The 12588-nt window shown below is 36.0% G+C and overlaps 1 pseudogene; it reads right to left on the bottom strand.

Annotated features, from left to right (window-relative positions):
* Positions 1-11429: 11429 nt before the first annotated feature.
* Positions 11430-11548, bottom strand: LOC120601424 (uncharacterized; annotated as a pseudogene).
* Positions 11549-12588: the final 1040 nt, after the last annotated feature.

The raw sequence follows: 12588 nt of genomic DNA, 5'->3' as shown, positions 1-12588 counted from the left end.
ATGAGTTGAAGTTGGGCAGAGTGATGCCTCCAGCCTCGTTTTTGTTTCCTCAGAATGGCTTTGACAATTCGGGGACTTTTGTGTTTCCATACAAATCTGATGATTTTTTTGTTCTATTTCTTTAAAAAATGCTGATGGGATTGCATTAAATCTGCATAATGCTTTAGGTAATATGGTCATTTTAACTATGTTGAATCTTCCAATCCAAGAACACAGAATATCTTTCCATTTCTTTGTATCTTTTGATTTATTTTAATAGGATTTTGTAGTTTTCATTATACAGGTCCTTCACTTGTTTTGTTAAATTTATTCCTAGATATTTTATTCTTTTTGTTGCAATTGCAAAAGGAATTATTATTTCCACTGCTTTTTTCTGACACTTTGTTATTAGAGTACAAGAATGCTATGGATTTTTGAACGTTGATTTTGTATTTAGAGACTTTACTGTATTTGCTTATTGTTTCCAGTAGTGTTCTATTGTTTCTTGTAGTCATTAGGGTTTTCTATATAGAGAATCATGTCATCTGCAAATAGTGACAGTTTAACTTATTCGTTTCCAACATGGATGCCATTTATATCTTTCTCTTGTCTGAATGCACTCACTAGCACCTCCAATGTTATATTGAATAATAGTGGCGATAGTGAACTGCCTTGCATTGTTCCTGATCTTAGAGGGGAGGTTTTTAGTCTTTCACCGTGAAATATAACGTTAGCCGAGGGTTTGCCATATGTGGTCTTTATTATGTTAAGATACTTTCCTTCTATACTAATTTTGTTAAGTGTTTTGATCATTAAAGGATACTGTATCTTGTCAAAAGCTTTTTCTGTGTCTATTGATATGATCATATGATTCTTATTTTCTAATTTGTTTGCATGATGTACCACATTAATTGATTTGCGTATGTCAAACCATCCTTGTGCCCCTAGGATGAAGCACACTTGATCATGATGTATAATCTTTTTAATATGTTGCTGTAGTTGATTCACTAGTATCTTAAGATTTTTGCATCTGTGTTCATGAGAGATATTGGTCTGTAGTTTTCTTTTTCTGTATTATCTTTACCAGGTTTTTGTATCAGAGTAATATTGGCCTCATAAGATGAGTTGGGAAGTATTGCCTCCTCTTAGATTTTTTGGAAGATTTTGAGGAGAATAAGTGTCAAATCTCCTTTGGATGTTTGATAGAATTCACTGGTGAAGCCATCTGTTCCTGGACTTTTACTTTTCAGTAGGTTTTTGATAACTGTTTCAATTTCCATACTGCTGTCCGGTCTATTTAGATTATCCAGATCTTCCTGATTCAGCCTAGGAAGATTATATTTTTTCTAAGTACTGGTTCATTTCCTGTAGGTTATTAAATTTGGTGTTATGTACTTTTTCATAGTATTTTTGTATGATCCTTTGTATTTCTGTGATGTCAGTTGTAATTTCCCCTCTTTCATCTTGTTATTTGTGTTATTTGTGTCTTTTCTCTTTTTTCTTTAGTGAGTCTAGCCAGGGGTTGGTCAATTTTATTCACCTCAAAGAACCAGCTCTTTGTTGCATTTATTTTTTCTATTATTTTTTTTTCTATTTCATTCATTTCTGGTCTAATTTTGATTATTTCTTTCCTTCTGCTGAATTTAGGCTTTATTTGTTCTTTCTTTCCTATTTTTTTTTTAAATGAAGTGTTAGATTGTTTATTTGGGCTTATTCTTGTTTTTGGAGATAAGCCTGTAATAGTATGAACTTTCCTCTTATGATCGCTTTTGCCATGTTCCCAAATTTTTGATGTATTGTATTATCATATCATTTGTTTCTATGTACATCTTGATCTCTTTTTTATTTCTTTATTTCTCTTCACCCCATTATACTTCAGTAGCATTTTGTTTAATCTCCATGTATTTGTAGTTGTTTCTGATTTCTTTCTGCAGTTGATTTCTAGTTTCAAAGCATTATGATCAGAGAATATGGTTGGTATGATTTCAACCCTTTTATATTTGTTGAGGCTATTTCTGTGTCCCAATTTGTGGTCAATTCTTGAGAGTGTTCCATGTGCACTAGAGAAGAATATATAAGCAGCTGTTTGGGGATGGAAGGCTCTGAAAATGTCAATTATGTCCAGTTGGTCTAATGTGTCATTTAAGGATGTTATTGCCTTATTGATTTTCTGTTTGGATGATCTATCCACATCCGATCGTGGAGTATTTAGGTCCCCTACTACTGTAGTGTTTTGGTCTGTTTCTTCCTTTAGTTCTGTTAGTAATTGCTTTACATATTTCGGGGTTCCCTGATTGGGAGCATAGATATGAATAAGTTTTATATCTTCTTGGTGCATGAGTCCCTTTATCATTATGAAGTGTCCCTCAGTATCTTTCTTTACCTTTTTTATTTTGAAATCTATTTAGTCTAATATTAGTACTGCTTCTCCCACTTTTCTCTGAATGCCATTTGCTTGAAGTATCATTTTCTACCCTTCCACTTTGAGTCTATATTTGTCTTTGGAGCTGAGATGTGTCTCCTGGAGGCAGCATATGGTTGGGTTTTGTTTTTTGATCCATTCTGCAAGTCTATGCCTTTTCATTGGTGAGTTCAGTCCATTTATATTTAGGGTGATTATTGAAATATGAGGTCTTCTTAGAGCCTTTTTATCTTTTGCTTTCTGGTAGCTTGGTGGTTCCATTGCTTCCTTTTCTTTGTGTTTCTGTGTCTTTATTTTGGTTTGCTTTTGTGGGTTTTTACTCTGGTTCTTCTTGTTTTATGTTATATACTTCAGCTCTGAATCTTTGATATGTGGTTATCATTATGAAATATATAAAGAATAGTCATCCATTTTCTTCTGCACGTGCCTATATCCATTCCCCTTTGTGAATTTGGATCTTTGAATCCCACCTCCCCTTTTCTGTCATTGTTATCTCAATTTGTCCCTTTGTATGCTGAACGTTTATTACTATCTTATTATAACAATTCTTTTCTTATTATTTAAGCTTACAATGTCCTTTTATTAGTAAGGGTTGCACTCCTCTGCTTCTATTTGCCTGATTGTCACTTTACTCCTAATCACGTTTTTGTTTTTTTTTTTTTCATTTTGTTTTAGGTGAACTGACCCCTTTCAGTATTTCTTGTAGTGCAGGCCTTATAGTGGAGAATTCTCTCAATTTTTGTATGTCTGGAAAAGTCTTAATTTCTCCTTCATATCTAAAGGAGAGTTTAGCTGGATTCATTATTCTAGGCTGGTAGTTCCTTTCACTTAATAGTTTAAATATTTGATTCCTTTCCTTTCTGGCTTGTAAGGTTGTCCTGAGAAGTCGGACAATAATCTAATGGATTTTCCTTTATAAGTTACCATTTTCTTCTCCCTGACTGCCCTGAGAATTCTATCTTTGTCATAGATTTTTGATACTTTTAATACAATGTGTCTTGGTGAAGGCCTTTTTGGGTTGAGATAATTTGGTGTTCTGTCGACTTTTTGAATTCCAAGCTCCAGCTCTTTCCTTAGTTTCGGCAAATTCTCTTCAACTATTTGTCTGAAAATGCTTTCTAATCTCTGGTCCTTTTCCTTGCCTTCGATAATGCCCATTATTCTTATATTTCCTCTCATTATGGTATCAGCTATGGTATCAGGTATATAGTTCTTGTATTTCTCTTTCATTGTTTTTCACTCTTTGGTTTCTCTCTTTTTCTTTCTGATTTATTTCTAAATTTCTGACTTCGATATCACTGATCCTTTCCTCCATTTGGTCGACTCTATTTCTCAAGCTTCCTATTTCATTTTCAACTCTTGTAGTGTGTATTTTTTTTTTTTTTTTTTAACCAGAGATCCTTCAGTTCTTTTTGAGGCTTGATATCCTTTTCTGTGCTCATGTGGTTTTTTTTTCTTTCAATTCCTGAAATTGTTGATATGACTCATTTCAGAACTCACTGAGTTTTTTTGAAAGTACTATCCTGAATTCTGTCATTTAAATAGAATATTTCTATGTCTTTAAGCTGATTTTCTGGATATTTTCCTCTTTCTTTTTGAAATGTCTTGTCACCTTGTTTGTTTATAGTGTTTAATGGACTTTTTCTCTGCCTGGGGATTAATGGAAGTGTATTCTGCTGTTTTTCCAGAAGGGAGATTTATTATATAAAATTCTCTCTTTAGCCTGCTGCAAAGAAGGTGCTTTTCCTTTGGTTTCCAGTATGTGGCGTCTAAGCCTCTTGGATTTCTGCTTTATATAAAGCTTTAAAAATGCCTTTTTATTTTCTGATATATATTTAAGGACTCTCGCTACCCTCATTTTCGGTTCCTGTCACTGTTAGCAACAGTTTTAGCAGTGTTTGCTAAGATTTCCCTGGGGCTCTGTGGTGTTCCATCACAGATGGTGTGGGGGGAGGGGCACTATGGGTTAGGGGTTGGGGACTGTGGCTCAGCCTCGTTTTTGCAACCATGGCTGGTAAAAAGCAACTGTTGTTTTTCTGCCACTTCTCTGCTTTCTGCCCTGATGACTGGACCCTGCCACCAGCGGGCCACAGGGAGCTCACAGCTTTCCCTGGTAGAGCCGTTCAGGAAAATTGCTGCTCCCTCTCCCTTTCCCCTTCTCCTGCAGGGAGCTCTGGAGGCTGCGAGAGGGCACTTCTTTATTTCTCCCAGTCCACTGGCCAACACCTGGGGTTCTGACTTGTGGTAGCTCTTATCGCAGATTCCACGCTCAGACATGCTGATGTGCAGTTTGGGTGCATTTTGTTGAGTTTTAGATGTTCAGCTTATTGTTGTTTCAAGGGGAGAAATTTTGGGATGTCTCTCACTCTGCCATGTTTCCAAAGATCTCTTTGAGCTTTTAAAAGCAGTACTCTGAAACTATTTTGTTTGTCTTGTTTGTTTTAATGACTTACAACATGGGTTTAGTGCAAGAGAGTTTTGGAAACCTTTAGAGAAATAGAAAGTCACTTATGTAGACACAGTTGTAAAGGAAACACAAGTCTTATGTTATTTTTATTTACGTAACTCAGGGCAGAAGTGGCTGAAATTTTTGGCAGAAGGAATAGTGTATTCCTGGAAGATACCGTATGGTTGTGGGTGAGATAGTGAAGGTAGGGTGTGAGCCAAGAACTGTTGTCATGACTGGGAAGAGGGAAATGATGTCTGAAACCACTTCCTTGTTGAACAGAGTGCCAGTAGACTAAACTGAATCATAACAAAGCATTCTCTTTCTCTCTGCTGCCTTATGGAAGAGCTGGGATGGTGGTGGGTCATGAGAGTAAATGGTTGTTGTCCAAGACACTGCTCAGGAGGCTGTGGAAAGATGGCATTGGCAGTGATTTTAGGGACAATTAGATTTATTTTAAGTAGCTGGACACTACTCGAGCCACTTGTAAGACAAAGAAGACACACTGGGCAACCTTTTGGGAATAGAAAGCCTAAAAAAAGGTTTAGAATAGGACAACCAATGATGTAGTCATGAGACAAAAGTGGGAAGACATAGACGGAACAAAATATTTCAAGGAGCTGAAGGTTCTGGGATTGGAGGCAATTCTAGGATAACTTCCAAAGGGTAGAGATGTGTCAATAATAGCTTGATGAAAATTAAGTATTTTATCAGGTCAGCTGGTTGCTTCTCCAAATGACCCACCCCTAGAGCTGCTGTCCTATCAAAACTATAGCTTTTTTGGTCCAGGGGTTTCTTGAGTCTGTCTTTGGAGGCAATGATACCTTTTGGGTAAACTGAAGACTTCACCAGAGCCAGGTGGGAGCTGACTTTAAAGAGTCTCCATGAAAACTGCTGTTGGTCACATTTCTTATATCTGAGCTCATGTAATTAAGAATTTAGATTGAGACTCTTTTCTATCTTTCCAAAGAATAGAAATCATAATTGCATTTTTATTTTTTGCTATAAGTGATATTAAACTCATTGCCGGAATATCACAGTACATTTTTTAAAATTGATCTCTCAGAGCATTTGTTTTTTGATGTTCAATGTAGCCAACCTTATTATTGACAGTGTATCGACAGTTCTATTTTGTAGCATAATTAAAATAATATTAGAATATGCAACATGAAACATTGTCATATTTTGAGTACAAATGCAGTGACAAAATATATATGGAACTTGTGATAACTTATTGTTTTTTAAAGAACAGAATTCAGTTTTTGATCCTGAATTGGAGCTATAATTGCTAAGTCTAATGTAGTTTCTAATGTAGAAAAACTAACTCATTAATCTAGAGCTGGAAGGGATTAATGATATAAATAAGGAAATTCTCCCAGGTGACACTCCTAGAGTATGTCACAGTAAAGAGCCTATGAATTCAGGGGAAGCATGAGGAAGCCCAGTAAGAATGTAGAACAGGAGAGGGATAGATTTGGCTGCCACTTAGGGTCAAATACTTGTTATTTTTATTAGTGAGGAAATTCAGTATTTCAAACATCTCTTCTTAAGGAGAGGAATATGAAGATCCTTCAGGGCAAACTTCTCAGTAATATCTGCTGTTTCCTGTTGCTGGATCCTGTTTGCTTTCTATTGAATTGCTCCCTCAGGCATTTTTAATACTGTGACCTGGAGAAGACTGGTAATAGAAAGAGTGACTGTTTGGAGGGACTGGGGTCTCATCTGGAGAGTGAGATCACCTAGCATGTCTTTCAGCACATTCTTGCCAATTGACAAGGGGTGCATATTTCTTCTCATGTTGATCCTTGGGGACTTCATAGGAACAGGGCAACATCCCAACATAATAGGATTATTGGAACCAGTGACTTTTCCTTTTTTTTTCTTTTTATATTTGTTTGCTAGGGCTACCATAACAAAATATCACAAATCAGATGGCTTAAAAAACAGAATATTATCTTCTCACCATTCTGGTGGCTGGGAGTCCATATCAAAGTGCCAGGAGGTTTGCTTTCTACTGAGCTGTTCACCTTGAACTGTAGATAGCCTTCTCTTGTTGTGATATCACATAATTTTTTCTCTGTACATGTCCATCCCTCTGTCTCTTCCTCTTCTTTCAAGAACACCAATCCTATTGGTTTAGAGTCCCACTCTTATGACCTTATTTAACCTTAATTACTTCTTTAATGGCTATATCTCCAAGTATAATCACATTGTGGGGTTAGGGCTTTAACATATGAATTTGGGGAACATGATTTGGTCTACAGACTTGACTTCTTGTGCAGCTTCTGTTGGTGGAGAACATCAGTGGAGATGTAGTAGCATGAGCAAAAAAATAAATTTGATTATTTTTGAGCTATTGAGATTTTAGAATTGCTTGCTAAAGCAGTCTGACACAGTCTATTCAGATTAATAATTATGGCTTATATTTTCTCTAAATTGAGCAGCAGCATATTATCCTGTTTAATAAGACAGGACAACTTTTAGTAGGGCCTGCACTGCTATGCACCCCAGAAAGAATGTTTGAGAATGGTGACACTTAGGTGAGAAGTAGCTATACCAGAATATTTAACAACTATTGAGCACACACTGAGCCAGGCTCTAGAGATATAGTAGTAACTAAGATACTATCTTCCTGGTGATAGCCCAAGAAAAGAGAGATGTTAAACACATAGATTAGTATTTTATTACAATTTAGATAAGTAATAATAAAATACTACATTTTAATTTTTATCTTTCCATTTTTGGCTTCAAAGATAACTAGCTTCTTATAAATTAAGATTATTCTACCTAGAAATTAGGTTATAGTTACTACACAAAAACAGACAAGCACTGAAAGGATAGTGTCTTAGGTAGGGTGAATGTGAAATTAGATCAGCTATTTGTGGTCAGTGTTGGGAGTTAACAGCAAATAGATGATAAGTGAAGTAACAGGAATGGATAACACTCTTGTTTGGTGAGACTAATGTTCAGTGAGAAGAAGACAGGAACAAGAGCAGAAGCCTGAGAATACCACCACTTAAAGAACAAGAAGAGAATTAGGTTCATTCAAAGTGGTTGAGACAGAACCCCTTGAAGAGGTAGGGGGAAAAGTCAAGAAAGCAGTACTATAAGTACATCACTCAAATAAAGAGAGCATTTTCAGGAGTAAGCAGGAGAGCAGTCCTGCCAGTAGTTAAGTAACTTGAGAACTAAAATGTGCACATGAAATTTAGCAACAAGGAGGTCACCAGTGACTTTGATAAAAGTGGTTTTAATAGTGTGGTAAAGATAGACTAGATCCAGGAGGTTGAGGTGTGAATGGAGTTGAGGTAATGGCCCTAAGGACATATAAATCTCTTTTAAAAAATGTGACTATGAGAGGTTTGAGGCAGAGTGATGGTTGGGAAGAAATAGAAATAGAAAGGTTTAAGGCAAGTTCTTATGTTTTAAATTAGGAGAAGCAAATACAAATTAATGATGACAAGGGCCAAGAGAACATGAGGAGTTGAAGATACAGAGCAGAGGGGACAGTGTCTAGAACTAGGTCCTGAGATGATAGAGGCAGAAGAAGAAGGGTAACTCTTGGCCATGAGAAAGGGCTTTTCTTCTGTTGTTATAGTAGGGAAGATGAGAAAGGGGCTGGAGGAAAGTTTATAGATTTGCAGCAAGCAAGTGAAGGTATTTATGTCTGATGTTGTGGTAGTGGTTAGAGCTGTTGCCAGTTATTTCTGATTTCTCCTACAGGGCATTTTGTGATTACACTTCCATGCCTTTTTGGAGCGGTCATGAGACTTATTTTAATCATTAAATGTGAATAAAGTCTTCTAGATTGAAACATCTAGAGTCAATGGGTGGTTTGCCACACTCTCCTTTTTCCTGTACCAACATGATTAATAGCATTCCAAACAGTGGCTGCTCAATTAGTGAGGATCATGAGTTAGGACAGCACAGAGCAGATCCAGGTGATATACAATGAACATGTAGTATGAGTGAAAAACAAACCTTGATTTTTTTAATCTAATGAGATTTTAGGATTACTTGTTAATGTAGCATTACCCAGTCTATTTGAACTACAATTGTGACTTGTATTTTATCTGAGAAGCCAGTAGGAAAATCCTTCTAAGCTGAGCTCTAACATGAAATTATTATTAATTTTAAAGTCAATCTAGTTTATCAATCACACTTACCAATTTTACACAATTTGTTGAAAGTGGAAGAAATGACTGACATGTTTATTTTTTTCAGGATTTTAATTTTGCTTCACATAGAAGCAGTAATGATTCACAGTTGCAACTGTACAAAATAGCTTATTTGAAGTGTGCAGAATACATATTTATGTTGAATACTTTTTAAAAACTAAATGACAAGCAGGTTATTGGCAAAGGAAAACTTTATTGTTAAAAATCTACTTTAGTCTATTCTATTTCTAAATTACAATAGAATAAAAAATAACCATGATATGGAGAAATACACAAAGTGGGAGAAAGACTTGTCGGTTCCTGAAAACATCAAGAAGACTTGCTATTCTTTCAAAACATCAAGGCACAGTTAGGAATATAAACACAAAGAAAAGATTGTAGAAGACTAGTTCTCGATTCATGATAAAAATATGTAAAGCCCCATCCAAGTCATATCCAGATGTGTCCTTGATGAGTCTGGTGCTCCTTGCTGAGCAGTGCCAAAACTCACACTGGTGACAGCTGGCCTTAGCTACTGGTGTGGTTGCTGAGGCGAGTATAAGCATAGCATCTGAGAATTGCTTGCTGAATCTTAATAGGTGGCCTTGGAGAGACACAGACTGGGGCTAAACTTGGCCTGCAGCTGACCCCTTTTCAGGACTGTGCCACTGGACATCTACTACACAAAGTCACGCTAATAAGACCAGGAGACCTAGGAGCTTTGTTTAGTACATGGAAACAGACATGAAAAGGCAAATAAAATAGGAAGACAAAGATGCAGAAACCATATGAGAGACAGAACAGAGATCCAGAAATAATGGAGTCAAGCCATCTAACAGGTGCAGAGTTCAAAACATTGGTTATAAATATGCTCAATGAATGTAAGGGGAAGAGTAGATGTATTCAGTGAGAACTTTAACAAAGAGATAAAAACATAAAAATAGAGATGGAAATTATAAAAGAGAACCAGTCAGAAATGAAGAATACATTATCTGAAATGAAGAGTATATTAGAGGGAATCAAAAGAGTAGATAAAGAAGAAGATTGAACCACCAGTATGGAGGACGGGGAAGCCAAGGACACTCAATCAGAATGGGAAGACAAAAGACGCCAAAACTATAGTAATAATTTAAGGAGCCTATGGGACACAATCAAATGTAAAAATATCCATGTTGTAGAGGTACCTGAAGGAAACAAGAAGTTGAAGAGCTATTTGAAGGAATAATGATGGAAAACTTCCCGAATCTGGTGAAGGAAATAGACATACAACCCTAGGAAGCTCAGAGAGTCCCAAAGAAAATGAATCCAAAGAGGCTAACACCAAGACACAGCACAATTAAAATGCCAAAGGTTAAATACAAAGAGAGAATCTTAAAAGCAAAAAGAGAAAAGCAGTTAGTTACCTAGAAAAGAGCACCTATAGGACTGGCAGCTGATTTCTCAAAAGAAACTTTGCAGGACAGAAGGGCTTGATACAAAATCTTCAATGTAATGAAACCCAGGATCTACAACCAAGACTGCTTTATCCAGCAAAGCTATCATTTAGAGTCAAAGGACAGATGAAAGGCTTCCCAGACAAAAATAAGCTAAAGGAATTTATCAACACCCATCCAGTATTACAAGAAATGTTGAAGAGAATTCTTTAAGAAGAAAAAAAAAATGCAGCAAAACCATGAGTTAAGAATGATAAGAACTATATTCCTATCAACAAGAACCTCAAATGGAAAAGAATTAAGTGCCAAAAGATAGAGTAGCTGAGTTGATAAGAAAATAAGACCCTTATATACTGCCCACAAGAGTCTTACTTCAAATTAAAACACACACACAGACTGAAAGGAATGGGATAGAAAAAAGATGTTACCTTGATGGACCTAGAGGGTATTGTGCTTAATAAAATAAGTCGGATAGAGAAAGACAAATGCCACATAATTTCATGTATATGTGGAATCTAAAGAACAAAATAAATAACAACAACAACAAAAATGGAAATAAACTCATAGATACAGAGAATATTTTGTGAGCTACTAGATGAGAGAGAGAAGTAGGAAGGGACGACAAAAAAGGGCAAATGGTTTAAAAAGTACAAATGGATAGTTACAAAATAGACAGGGCTATATAAAATGTAGTATAAGGAAAATAGTTAATGTTGAAATAAATAAGGGGCAAGATGGGTACTATTATTACTGAGTGGTTACTTCATGACTTATATAGATTTCTAATCACTATGGTCTACAACTGAAACTAATATATTATTGCATACCAACTAAACTAATTTATTATTGCATACCAACCATAATTGAAAAAAAAAACTCATTGAATTGTACAATATAAATATAAACAACTCATTGTCTATTGTGTTTCAATAAAGCTGGAAAAGAAATACGTGAAAACTAGTGGTTTTGTAAAATCTTTTTTTTTTTTTTAACACCTACAGCACCCGGTATTTCTAGGTGGTCTCCCATCCAAGTACTAACCAGGCCCATCCCTGCTTAGCTTCTGAGATCAGATGAGATCAGGCACGTTCAGGGTTGCATGGCCATAGACTATAAAATCTTTTAAACATAACTATTGTTCAGTTAAAAGCAATTTTACAACATAGGTTCCTATTCATTTATATATACAGTTTAAAGAGCCTAGAGAGTTCTAAATACAAATCTTATAACAACAATTTGATAGTAAGTGACCTTTTTTTTCTTTGTTTAACATCATTTAAAAAGACTTCTTAATGAAAGTCTTTGCAAGATGGAGGAGGAAAAATTTATTTTTTACCTTAAACTTGATCATTATCCAGAATCATGTTGTATATGTTTAGTTGCTCAAATTGATTAAAAGTAAAAGAGAAGGTGACATCAGAAACATGGTGGAGTGAGAGATGTCCCCAGATCTCTCCCCTTGAAATGACAATAAGCTGAACATCTAAAACAACAAAAATCACAATACCTGCACACTAGCACATCTGAGTGTGGTATCTGCACATAAGAGCTACCATAGGTCAGAACCCCAGGAGTCAGGTGGTAGATTGGGAGAAACAAAGAAGCTATGTCTCACAGTGGAGCCCCCTGCAAGAGGAGAGGGAGGGGTAAGATGTGGTGGGATCCCTGAACAGCCCTGCCTAGGAGAGATGTGAGCTTCATGCTCAACTCCCCCACTCCTCGCATCGGCAGAGCCCAAGGGAAATCTGAGCAAATGCTACTGAAACTGTCATTAACACTGACAGAGACTCAGGGTAGTGAGTGGGATTGAATACCTATAAGAAAAAAAAAAGCCATTATTAAGACTTTATATAAAGTAGAGATCCAAGAGGATTAGAGGCAACCTACTGGAAACCAAAAGAAAAATGCCTTTTTTGCAACAGGCTAAGGTCAGACCTTTATATAATAAATCTTATTTCTGGAAAAAAAAATAGAATACACATCCATTAATGCCCAGGTGGAGAAATAGTCCATTAAAGACCATGAACAACCAAGGAAACAAGGCATCTAAGAAAGAAACAGAAAAAAAAAAAACCTCCAGAATAAGCTTACAGGCATAAAAATATGCTACTTAAATGTCAGAGACTTCAGAATGGTACTTCTGAAAAAACT

This window comes from Pteropus medius, unplaced genomic scaffold (genome assembly GCF_902729225.1).
Source record: "Pteropus medius unplaced genomic scaffold, Ma_sr-lr_union100, whole genome shotgun sequence".
In the NCBI taxonomy this organism is placed as follows: Eukaryota; Metazoa; Chordata; class Mammalia; order Chiroptera; family Pteropodidae; genus Pteropus; species Pteropus medius.
The sequence above is the reverse complement of the archived record's forward strand: the minus strand, read 5'-3'. Positions and strand labels throughout refer to the sequence as shown.